Raw genomic sequence first — 12241 nt, 5'->3', positions numbered from 1 at the left:
TAATGTGAGGCGCTACAAATAAGAAATTGAAATATTCCAATATTCCAAAATGAAATATTATTGTGGGAATTCATTTCATATTTGCATTTCATATGCAAAACACACGTAAACCATTTATTTATAAAGAACAATAAATTAACAATCCATCACAATTGTGACGCATTGAATGGTTCTGATGTAATTGGTCATGTATTTGTGATGAATAAGGAGGCGTGCTCCCCTTGTCTCTGTAGTTAGCATTGACTGTCACGCCCAGGTTTCGTGAAGATCCCCCAGCAGGTGTCCGCTGCCTGGACACTTGACAGCAGACGAGAGACAATGTAAGCATGGGAATGATCTGTTTTGACAGCCATCACTATGTCCCCGGCAGACAGCGTGGACCTGAGCAGGGCCGAGAGATTTCACACATGTTCCACAGGAGACCAAAAGCCCAGAAAGGAGCATCAGGCGTGACAAAAGGCGTACAGATGAGTCTAGACAGACACCCAACAAGTAGAAGTGTTTAGCATGGTCAAAAGTAGAAAAAAGTGTAGCCTGTCCCAGCAGGGAGAGTTCAGTGCGGCTCTGAGGGAGACCGCTTGGAAGAGGTCACGGTGAGATGTTGTGATCATGCCTTACTTGGAGCGATGTTGCTGAGATCTCACCGCGTGATACTGGAAGCAAATAGGAATTCATAAAGCGCCTCTGTGCTCAGGCTTGACGTATCCCAGACAAAATCACAGACGGAAGGGGGGAAGAAAAGGTAGCGGAGCGTGTCCAAAATGAGGAATGTTTGTTAAAAGCACAGCTCACTCTTGTCGTCGGATCATTCTTCATTCTTCGTCTTCCTCTTATCTCTCTAGCTGCAAGACAACCCGAGGAAAGGTTGTGCCCTGCTCCTGACTCGCCTGTCCGAGTCTAACGAAAGGGATTAGTTGTCACATGTGACACGCCACAGCACAGCACCGAGTGCATACAGTGAAATGTGGTCTCTGCATTAAACCCGCCCCCTGAGGGAGCAGTGGGCAGCCATGACAGGCATCCGGGGAGCAGTGTGTGGGGATGGTGATTTGCTCAGTGGCACCTCTGTGGCACCTTGGCGGCTCTGGTTCTTTTACCGCTAGGCCACCACTGCCCCATAAAACAAGAACGCAAGATTGAAAACCATCTTTAATGTCATTTGCATATCTGAAGGAAGTTGTGTGCACCCACAAAAAACGAGTATCTTTTTTGATTCAGATTCAGATAACTAGCGAGTTTATTCGATTTATTTATGTGACGTCTGAAGACACCTTTCACCCTACAATAGCAAACAACCCCCACTTTTAGTAGTGCACAGATGCTGCACTTAGCACCAATTTGAAAATCGCATGCACCCCCCCCGCCTTCTCCATATATACCACTACTCTCTGCCATAAGTGGGATGTGAAAACATCTTTTGACAAATGCATGTTGCGGAAAGTCTCAGACAGTGGAAGCATTGTGCTCTGATCGTTCTTACATGAATCAAAGCCCGGGAGAATTGAATAACATGCGCCGTTTGATCCGGTGTGCATTATGAAGTTATTCATAGAGCCTTGACTCATTTCCATATTGCTACCCATTGAGTGGCATTAGGGTGCCATTGGGTTGCTATGGTTGCCGAGATGGTCGGTGCAGAATAGGGATTCCATCCCACAGTAGCATCCCACAGTAGCCTCTAGGCAAGGTCAGTCTTTAAAGCAATTTCAGCCGTGGATCACTGTTATTCTGATGCATCTCCATCGTATCTCCATCAAGAAAACATATTAAACAGACAGACACACTATATTTCTGGCCTTTGTGTGTGCTGTAATTGTCTTAAGTACAGAAATCAGGCACAACGTGTCTCAACCTCTCAAAAGTCAAACAAAATCAAACAGCGGCCACGGTCCGCATCAAACCTCACGAACCCGGCTTCACACACAGTTGTTCTCCTAATGCATTCGGCTGATATTCCGAGGCCCTGGGGCCGTCCTCTCCACTGCACGTCGCAAACGAACCGGCTTAAACAAATCAACGCGCTGCCACATCACTGTCCTGCGTCCCGCTGCCACGTCCCCCCCGTGGCTCTGACGGCGAGGGGCGTGATGGATGTTTATTTTTGTCTGAACTGATTCACTACGCGGCGGCAGCGGCTCAATATCGGGAGGCTCCAGAGATGATTTATTCCTGGGCTGTACCTATTCGATTAGCCCCAGGCAGCCTGGGGGGCCAGCGGGGGCCACTCTGTCTGGATTGAAAGGACTTCTTGCCATGAGAGGTTTGGGGACACCTTTTTTCTTGACCCACCCCTCCCTCCCTGTTGCTGGGTCGAATAAACAGTAAGACCAGGGAGGCCAAGTGGCCTTCCATCTTCCCTTCCCAACAACTTCAGCAGTAAAAGCCCCCCATTCCGCCCCCCTCGCCTCGACTTTAGCTGCGTGGCCCTGCTTTGTGGGTTATCGTGCCAGCAATTACCCCGAGGAATACGAGGCTCCAGATGACGTTTGATGTACCCAACATTAAAGGATGGCACCACTATACCCCCACCAAAAAAAAAAAAAAAAAAACGGAACTTTTGTCTTGGAAATACTAACTCGTTAAATCCCAGCCATTAAAGTTGACATTTCAGGCGTCATTCCTCCATACTTTCTTCTTCCCTTTAATTAGTTATTGCATTATTTTACTTTAGCAGAGGCAAATTAGGGGCGCCGCTAAAACCGAGACAGCGTGACCGCTTATGAGGCTCGAATGAATGCACCCGCTGACGGTGCAATTACGTACGAACTCTTAGCAGGCCTTTTAACAACATTACAAATCGCGCGCGTTTGACAATTACAGACGCTGTTAATTAAGAGCGCAGCGCTTGATTAGCATTTTTACAGTAAATGAGGACAAATTAAATTACCCCCTAGTTGTGAGGCCCTCCTTTTCTGAAGCAAAGCGATGTCTTTTTGTCTCTTTTTTTTGGTCATTTTCCCGTGTTCGTAACGCCTTGGCGTCTGTTTCTGCGGCTCCACGCAGCTCTGACCCCCGGGAAGCCGGCAAACGCGCTCTCCATTACCGAGCTGGCCCTCGTCCTGCCTGTGGTCGGCTGCGCTTCAACTCCGAAATCTGCTCGCACATGCAGAAACCGGCACGGAGAGCGACATGCGGAGGTTTGGCACGGAGCCGCTGCAGCGAACAAACAGGCCCGGAGTGACCTGGACAGAGCCGGGGGAGGAAGCTCGAAAAAAAAAACCCAATTCTGTTAAGAAGCGCGTGAGGTAGAAAAGCATGTTCCGATATTGGGCTATCCTCAGAAAAGTGACTCCATCTCACCACCTCTTGGCCCATTTTTCCCACTGATGATGCCGAGTGAAAGTAAAGGCAGTAGAAGACTGCTCTTCCGGTGTGTATTTTAATAGGTTCCTGCTCGTGGCCCTCCCTGCTCAATCAGAGCTAAAGCTGTGGGCAACATCTTGCACGATCCTCGGGATTATATCTAAGGATTTATGGAGGAAAGCAGCTTTGTGTGAAATATCATCGTAGCTCAAGAGCTGTCTTGTAAATTATTAGATTGGGGAAGTTTAATGTCAGTCAGACAGCCAGGCGGAGCCTTTTTATCCCGCTGGAAACATATAATGGCGGTGCTTTTCAGAGGCAACTAACATTCAGGATAATCCTTTTTAGGAGAGACTTGTGTGAATCATACATTGTATATGGCACGCGGATCACTTTAATATGCTCAGCATCATTTTCACAGTCCAATAATAAAACGATTAAACCTCATTAAGCTATTAGCAAGAGACATTAGTGAATATTCGAGTCGGTGATTGTCATTAGTGACGTTCAAGCAGTTGTCTAGAGATATTGATTTATCTCGTATACGGCTATGCTATATATTGAAATATCTGCAAAAATTGACACGTTACCCTTTCAAAAACAGTTACATTTAAATTTACGTCTCAATTTATATACCGTCCAACGTCTATGGTTAAATTTATATCGCAATTTGATTAGAATGCCATATCGCACAGCCCTACGTCAGTCTTCTACTAGTGTGATTCACACATGTAAAGGGTTGAGATTAGAGGTCAGATACCAGGCAGCGATTGAGGTTGTGGGGGTCGGCCGTGTGTACCGTTATCTGAATCCCATGGGGGAAACAGCTGGAACATTCCGCACTTAGGAGCCTGGACATGGGTGCAGGTCACAAAGTTATAAAAGTGAACCCCACTGGTCACCGACCAACATTCCGGGGGAACAAACGTGTAATTAGTGAACAAGAGTGTCACAATTACTTACAAGTGAAATGCTTTTAATATGCATTACATAACTAATAACAGTATACATAATTAGATTGCACTTTGAAAAATTTTTTTTTCTTTCTCACGCGGGTAAAAGATTTTTCTTTTAACTTAAAAAAAAACAACCCCACTGAATATGCAAACCAAAGGCTTCACCAAAGCACTGTGACCCTTGCCAACATACCAAGACTACAAATAACGGAATTAGTTACAACAGCTTCTCGGCATTAGCATAATCTATGCCAGTAGCTCCAGAGAGCCACTTAAATCTTCTGCGCCTCAGATCTGCCTCTTAAATCAGACCTTCCTTTGTTGTCCAGATGACTCCCCAGTGCCGGATAACCCCCCTCTCCCACCCTCAGCTGCTACATCCGTGGGCCCAACTCACCCCAAAATGGGCGTCACCTGGTAGGAACCTTCAGACCTATAACTTATCCAGCCCTTCCCTGGCGACCCCCGTTTCAAAGGCCCCTTCCTCGGCAGCGTAAGAATTCCAGAGTTTTCCACCCCGCAGAGAGACGGGGCCTTCAAAGCCCCCCCCCCCCCCCCCCCCCCCCCCCCCGAAACCGTAAATTCTCCACCCCACGGCACGACCAACCTTTTGGCAGCAGTTCGCGCTGCTGATTACTGCATGTCTGCAGACCGTCTCGTTTCTCCGCTCCCCCCCGACCAAACACTCCCCGAAAAAAAAACCCTTCATTCGCATCTACCCTATAAACAAATGCAAACAGCAGGACCGGGGTGTCAAATGCTTTTTTCCCCTTCCCATGGAGGATGCAGCGGCTCCGCTGTTTGCTTGTTTGCCAGTCTGAGATTTAGGCCGGCCGCTTCACACGCGCGCGCCAAGCACGGGCAAATGAATCTGTAAGTCAACATTGCTGCGGGCAGATACCGGAGTCGACGGATTCACCGCGCATTCTTCATTTCAAAATGCACGCAGTACCTCAAACTAGCTGTTAAAGGACTGGAATGCAATTCAATAATTACTGTAATCGCCCAACAGTGTGGCAAAGAGCGAACGTGTCAGGCAGCGTTTTTTTTTTTTTTTTCCGGTTGCCTGGCGAGGCGCTGTTGTGTTAAGCCAACCCCCAGATGATTTTTTTATTTTTTTTTACTTCTACAGAACGTGAATGCATGTGGCATTTTCATTAGGCACAACCCACGGACAAGATCTAAAAGCGGCGAGACAAAAACAAGTGTCAAAAGCCACAAAAGCGCAACGTCTTCTGTTAGTCATCACAGCGAGCGAGACAAGAATGCTGCAATGGTACAGTAACACAAAGAGCCACCTTCATCTCGCTGTGAGTTGGCATGATGTCACCTCATGACTCCAGGCGGGTTTTTTTGTTTTTTTTTCCCAAGACCCTCCTTGCATGAGACATTCGGGCTGATTTGAGATAAGAAGTCGACTCCCCGCCACCGCCGGCCGCTGAGGAAGTCCATTTCCTGCACCACAACACCGAAACCCCGATAGCACCCTGATAGCAATTGTACAGAGCAAAATGTTCATGTTATGAACATTCATAAGAACATCAAGAAATTATTCCACCTTAAATGGACTCTTCACTTTACTAGCTTAACTTTACTGCCTGGGGGCAGTGGTGGCCTAGTGGTTAAGGAAGCGGCCCCGTAATCAGAAGGTTGCCGGTTCATTTACATTTACATTTACAGCATTTATCAGACGCCCTTATCCAGAGCAACTTATAATCAGTAGTTACAGGGACAGTCCCCCTGGAGCAACTTAGGGTTAAGTGTCTTGCTCAGGGACACAATGGTAGTAAGTGGGATTTGAACCTGGGTCTTCTGGTTCATAGACGAGTGTGTTACCCACTAGGCTACTACCACCCCGATCTGCCAAGGCACCCCTGAGGTGCCACTGAGCAAAGCACCGTCCCCACACACTGCTCCCTGGGTGCCTGTAATGGCTGCCCACTGCTCACTCAGGGTGATGGGTTAAATGCAGAGGACAAATTTCACTGTGTGCACTGTGTGCTGTGCTGCTGTGTATCACGTGTGACAATCACTTCACTTTCATAGCTGAAACAGTCTTCTGGGAGGATTTTAATTAATCTGTAACTAATACTGAATACCTGCATTTAGTTCCTATTTAGTCAGGTGCAGGTTTGGGGAAACGTGAACCATGCAAGGGTCCAGACCGAAGCCGGAACCCAGGGTACGTCACGGAATAAGGGCCCAGGTGCTAGTAAACCACCAAGGTCAACCCCGTCAGCTATTAGGTCATTTCCAGCCATTGTTCCTGGCTGGTCCTTCTGCAGCATGGCACTCCATTTCCCCCCATTCCCGGTCGCCTGTGCTCCTGATTTCCTGCTGATATGCAGCGGCAGGGAGTACAGGAACTGGGCGGGGGAAGCAGAAAACACCCAGCTAGACAAACAAGGGGGCCGGTTCCTTTTTCAGCATGCAATGCTGCTGCATAAACATCACGCTAACGCAATTAAAAGTCAAGACAAAGTAATTGTGCAGTGAACTGTCTCCTGCACACACACTCCTGCAGTGACGGATCGGCTTACACGGTTTCATTAAAAAAAGGGAAGAAAAAATGTACGGGTGGCAATATTAGAAAAGCGCAGAGGCACAAATCATTAATAGTTACATCTAAAAAGTCGCGCAAAAGAAAGAGGCAAATGAGAAAACGCTCAAGACGATCTGACGGGGGAATTGCGCCGATGAATATGTAACGGGCGCGGTTCCTGATTAAACCTCGCCCCAGCAGGAGCCATCGAGTCAGGATTAAAAATCATTTTCTTAATCCAGATGATCTTCAAGTAAAAGCATAAATTCAGGCGGCAAGACGCACCGCGCGCTCTCCTTCGACCATCTGTGGCACCGGCCCACGACGAGTCGCGGAAGGTCGCGGAAGGCTCCAAAGCCATTTATTCAGCGCCCTCTAATGAGTCCCCTGGGTCGGGATTAATCTCTCCGATACTTCTCTGTCCCCGACAACACCCCCACCGTCGCGGCTCCTCTGGAGAGCCAGACAAAGAGCGGAAGGAAGCGGCGCTTCCTGGAGAAGCCCGGCGGCCTTGCACGCTGCGGCCCGGGTCGCTGCTTGGCTGGCCCCGCTACGCGCCGCGCAATTACTGAGCCTGCATCAACATTAGCTTATTTCCATGCGGTTATTCCATCACCTCGAGAGGGTGCTTGCAATCTCAAGAAACAAATTTCCATGGACACCAGCGGCGAGTGGGCAAGGGGGAGGGGGGGGGGGGACCCCATTAATTGCATTATTTCAGGAGGACTGGACAATAATAAGGGTCCCCTTCTAATTAGCTGGCAACACGAGAGCGGCGTTTCCAGAGCGCCAGCGACGACAGCTGATTGACTGCGACACTGCAGTGGCGGGTGACATGCTTCACCCCCGGCGCCGTCTTCGGGGAGCGCTTGGCGGGACTCGGGGAGCCGCAGCAGATGGAGTGGATGCGAGCTGACAGCGGGCGCAGGACAGGAGCGATGTTCCATCGCATGCTTTTACACTCACGTTGTCCCGGAAAAAAAAAAAGAAAAACCCAGAGGCTCACAACGCGCCATGTTCTCGTTTCACCAGCAGGAGAGAGGCAGAAAAGGAGCAAGGCAGGGAGACCAAAGTCATGTAAGAAACCAAAATGACCAAAAAGACTTCCTAAGGACTAAATGTTGAAAGCAAATTGAATCAGAGTATGAACGCATGCAAAGAATTTCATTCCAGTTGATGGTGTCTCTCAAGCACAACAGTATAAAACAAAGTCTAATATCTTACGTACAGCAAAACACGACAATGGTGCCGGTGGCATTCTGGTGCTGGTTCCAAAAATATAAAAGCTCTCCAGATTTATTTTCACTGAGAAATGGAATAGGTGCCGGTGCCACTAATTTGGTTACTGCTTTGTGTAACTGGTGAGGATTTTTATATGTGGTTGCAATGTTGCCACCCAACCCCCGCCATCCGCTGGCTCCCATCACCAGCCAAGCTCCGGCACCAGCACCTGTGCACTGGGTTTAAAAGGGTTAATGCAGGATAACAATCAAGTCTCTTCTAGCTGGTTTTGGTGTTTTAAGTGCAACATCATGTATTCTGTGCCCCGTGTCACGTGTGCAGCTCGTTTCCTGTCAACCAGTGCAACCATAGTGCAAACATAGTGCACTGGGAGTACCGTGGCACACACCCATGGGTTGTCACTTTGCTCCGGCTTGGCATCACTTGTTGCTCTGGCTGATCTAATCTTGGTCTCCGAGGGCACGCCCTACTTTGCAAGATCATTTTCTCCTTCTCCCTTTCTCCCTGACTGTGTCTGCACACCAGATAATGTCCATGTCTCATTGTGGCATTTCGATAATAGTCCGGTTTCATTTACTTAAACTGTCACTTTTGTTTGCGCAGTGTAGGGTAAACTTGTAAAAATTCGAATCAGAATTTCCATGTTACAGCAGGAAAAAATGTGGAAAATGCACCATGTTTGGTTAAAAACAGCACAGTCAACTATGCGCATAAGCAGACGCTTATTAGCATACGTTTAACAGTTGTCGTGTTCAGCCCGTGTCTGACTGTCGTGTTGAGTTTATGCAGGAATCCATGGACTGCGCGTGCAGCAAGGAGCTGTCCCCATGACAGAATGACACGGATGTGTACGGAACAGGGACGAGAATCCAGCACTCCGGCAGGGGGGAGCTGGGCGGCCCTGGAATTTTATCACTTTAAATGAATAAAAAAAAAAAAAAAAAAACAACTCTGAGAGAACAGGATGCACTCGCAAAACTCTCCCGGTTTTGGCGTGAAATCCAGGGAAAGAAACAAACAAAAAAAAACGCCCGTAGCTGTGGGCAGGAGTTGAGGGCGTGTTATCTCAACTATTTAATAAAGTGGAGCTTTTTATAGTCCGTCTGTGGATTGTGACACAAAGGCCTGCCTGCATTCTCTCTGTTTCTATAGAACACGTACGCCCCCCCCCCCCTCCTTTTATTTTTACAGCGCACAACAGACACGGCTGGTTTGCAGCCGACACAGCTGGGATGGTTGACTGTGTGTGTGTGTGTGTGTGCGCGCACGCGAAGGTTCACATTTCAGCGCTCTGATCGTCCGAACTCCCACCCACACGCCCCACTGCTCTCGCCCCGCACATTGATTTCTATAAATGGAACACTGATTGTGCACAAAGTTCAGGACAGGGTGCCCAGAAACTCCACCCGGCTGTTCGAAACACCCACCCCGCCCCACAGACCCTCAACACCCCCGCCCACCCTGTCTGTTTCCACACTGCTCTTTCCGCTCACACACAAAGCACACACTTCCTTCGGGGGCCCGCAACGGCGGAAATTCTCCCTCAATGCTTTTTACAAGCTTACGTCTTCATCAGTAGAAAAGTTCCATCTTTTAGAACTAGGATATTTCCCATTGTAGCTGTAGCTACCAGCTACTAGCCAACTCCTCATACGGAACGCAGCCGTGCATAATGTCACAGGATTTTTTCATTTCATTGGCACGACTCAAGGTGTAGCATAAACTGACATCTTTTTCTACGTTTCCTGTGATGGAAAAAAAAAATGTGATGTACCCCAACATACATGTTTTCTGCGGGGTGGCTTATTCTTCATCCAACATCCAACTGAACATTTGTCGGGCCTTGTGTTTCACATTGTGAATCATTAAGAATGATGGGCTCTGTTGAATTGTTCTGTGTTGCTTATTACATTGTGTGTGTGTTACATACGCCAAACCTTATTCTGAAATATCAATGAAACGGTATAAATGAAGCCCACAGCTATCGTATTACGTTTTATACCGTTCCCTCGCAAGGGCGTCTATGCCTTAGAGGGAGTGACATTCAACAAGGGAACCTGTCCGACCGGAGAAATAGGTCAACTGCACGTGGACATGTGCGCTTCCCAGGGCGAACAGCCACTAGTGCCGCTCCACCAAATCTCCCGGGCCGAGCCAGGCACGCCGACACAAACCGGGGAGCTGATTTCGCAGCCCAGACATGCAAAAGCTCCCCCCTCTGATCTGCCGTTAACGCGGCACGACGCGACTCCATGCCGGATATCAAACGCCTCCCTGCCCTCCCCTCGCCAGGCTGCTTTCAAGGACTCATCGGCAGATGAAGCGCCGGCGTTGGTTGAAGGGGGAAAAACATGCCGTAAACAAACACTAATTGGTAGCTAATTTTGGTAGTTCTTGCTTCGCCGACTTATCGCCCTCGGGCTGGAATGAATCATTTATCCGAGTTTGCTCGCTTCCTCCGTCGTCCAACTTTCTCGGGCCCTCGTCGGAACCGTACGCAAGTAGCCACCGCTTTCTCGTGGTTCTGTTTTCAACAGGCCGCGGTCTGGCAGCCGGCCTCCCGTCCCAGTCGCCAAAGGTTTTAGATAAAAGAGGAGGCGGGCGGGGGGCTGGGCGCGTCCACGTCCACCCGTCCGTACAGGAAAGAGGGCCAATCTCAGAAGGAGGAACGGCGGGGAGTTAACGGCCTGCTCAGAAGACCGGCCGCCGTCCACCTACACACACTCCACACGAATGACGCACAGCCAGCGGTGTGAGGAGCACCGCCGGCTCCCGCCACTCCGACCACGCGGCCTCTTCTATTACCGGTGATCAAATATTCATAACGCCACGCCGTTTTTTTCCTTTTTTTTCCCGCCCCTTTCCATTCTGCAAACTCCTGCTGAATAGCATCACGCAGCAGGACAAGCGCTTGAACAATTCCTGCCCCCCCTATCTAGTTTGAAATGCTAAATATTTCATGAATACAAATTTGCAAAACATAAGATGGACTTGATGTTTAATATTTTATTCCTTTTTGCTATGTGCTTCTATGTTTATGTATATTATATGCTGTTTATTGGTGCAGAAAAAAAGATGGGGTCGAGGGGTACGAGAGAAAGATTTGCGAGGCGTGCTCACTGTGTCGTGCAGAGCATCCCGACGTGCAGGAACCCGCTCGGCCGCCCCTGGCCTGCTGTCAACCGGCAATGATCCACACCGGGGCCACGCGAACGCGGACTGATGTGGATGGATGAGGGGAGGGGGGGTTAGAAATGTCATTGCTGTGAAGGGCCTGTTAAATGGCAGCCCGCGCCCGACTCGAGGTATTTCCAGCCGCCCATGTGGTCCCCGTCTTTCCAGATCTGTCATCGCAGCGGAGACGTGCTGCCCCAGGAGAGGACCTGCCGATGCCTCGGGCTGGCGAGGGGTAACCTCGCTTCCACCTCTTCCTCACCCACTTCCCTCTCTCTCTCTCTCTCTCTGTCACAATCTATCTCTCTCTCTCCCTCTGTGTCTTAATCTCTCTCGCTCTCTCTCTCTCTCTCTCTCACTCTATTCAGCCCACAAGCCCTTGGGCCATGGAGAGCGTCTGTTCTCAGCCTGTCAGTACGGGCCATTACAGCGGAGCACCGCGCTGGCACAGACCCTCGCGCCGAGCCCCAGCTGCCAGCTCACGCTCAGGCACAGGGCAGAGGTGCGACACCTCACAACACACACAAACACACACACACACACACACCTCGACTCTGCTCTCCTGGTACTAAACTCTGGGACCTTCTGTCACTTTAATCACCTCTTTTAATGCGTAACTATTATTAGAGTTGCCCCCAGCGGTGCGGCCACGGTCCACCGCTGCAAGAAATAATTTCAATTCAACCAGCCCTCAAAATGATCTGGCGCCAAATACCGATCAATGCGCTACAGTGGAATTAACAAGAATTCAACTCAAAGGTTCTTACTGAAGCACCCGAATCCCGGACGTCTCCCCGCGACAGATGGAGGCTGCGTCTGTGGCCCGAGCCCCCCACCTCTCCCCTCGGCCTCCTGCTTGGGCAGCACGGTGACCCGAGCCTGTGGACTTAAGGAAGGGACAGCCGTGTGTCCATGTGTGCTGCCCAGCAATTATCCGTCCCCCCCCGGATTAAGACATATCATACATTTTGAACAAAGACAGCAATATTAGAGTGTAATGTCAGCGCTTTTCCTTAAGAGGATC

The 12241-nt window shown here is 49.4% G+C and overlaps 1 protein-coding gene across 21 annotated transcripts in view; it reads right to left on the bottom strand.

Annotated features, from left to right (window-relative positions):
- The window catches only part of LOC114769221 (receptor-type tyrosine-protein phosphatase mu-like), a 165783-nt gene that overhangs the window by 139573 nt on the left and 13969 nt on the right, over positions 1-12241 (bottom strand). The window contains exon 1 of one of the 21 annotated variants that reach the window (XM_028962195.1): positions 4657-4718. The exons of the other annotated variants lie outside the window; for them this stretch is intronic. The gene's annotated coding sequence lies outside the window, so the exon portion shown is untranslated. Of the gene's footprint in view, positions 1-4656; positions 4719-12241 lie in introns of those variants that run through there. 21 annotated transcript variants of the gene reach the window in all.

This window comes from Denticeps clupeoides, chromosome 2, assembly GCF_900700375.1.
Source record: "Denticeps clupeoides chromosome 2, fDenClu1.1, whole genome shotgun sequence".
In the NCBI taxonomy this organism is placed as follows: Eukaryota; Metazoa; Chordata; class Actinopteri; order Clupeiformes; family Denticipitidae; genus Denticeps; species Denticeps clupeoides.
The sequence above is the reverse complement of the archived record's forward strand: the minus strand, read 5'-3'. Positions and strand labels throughout refer to the sequence as shown.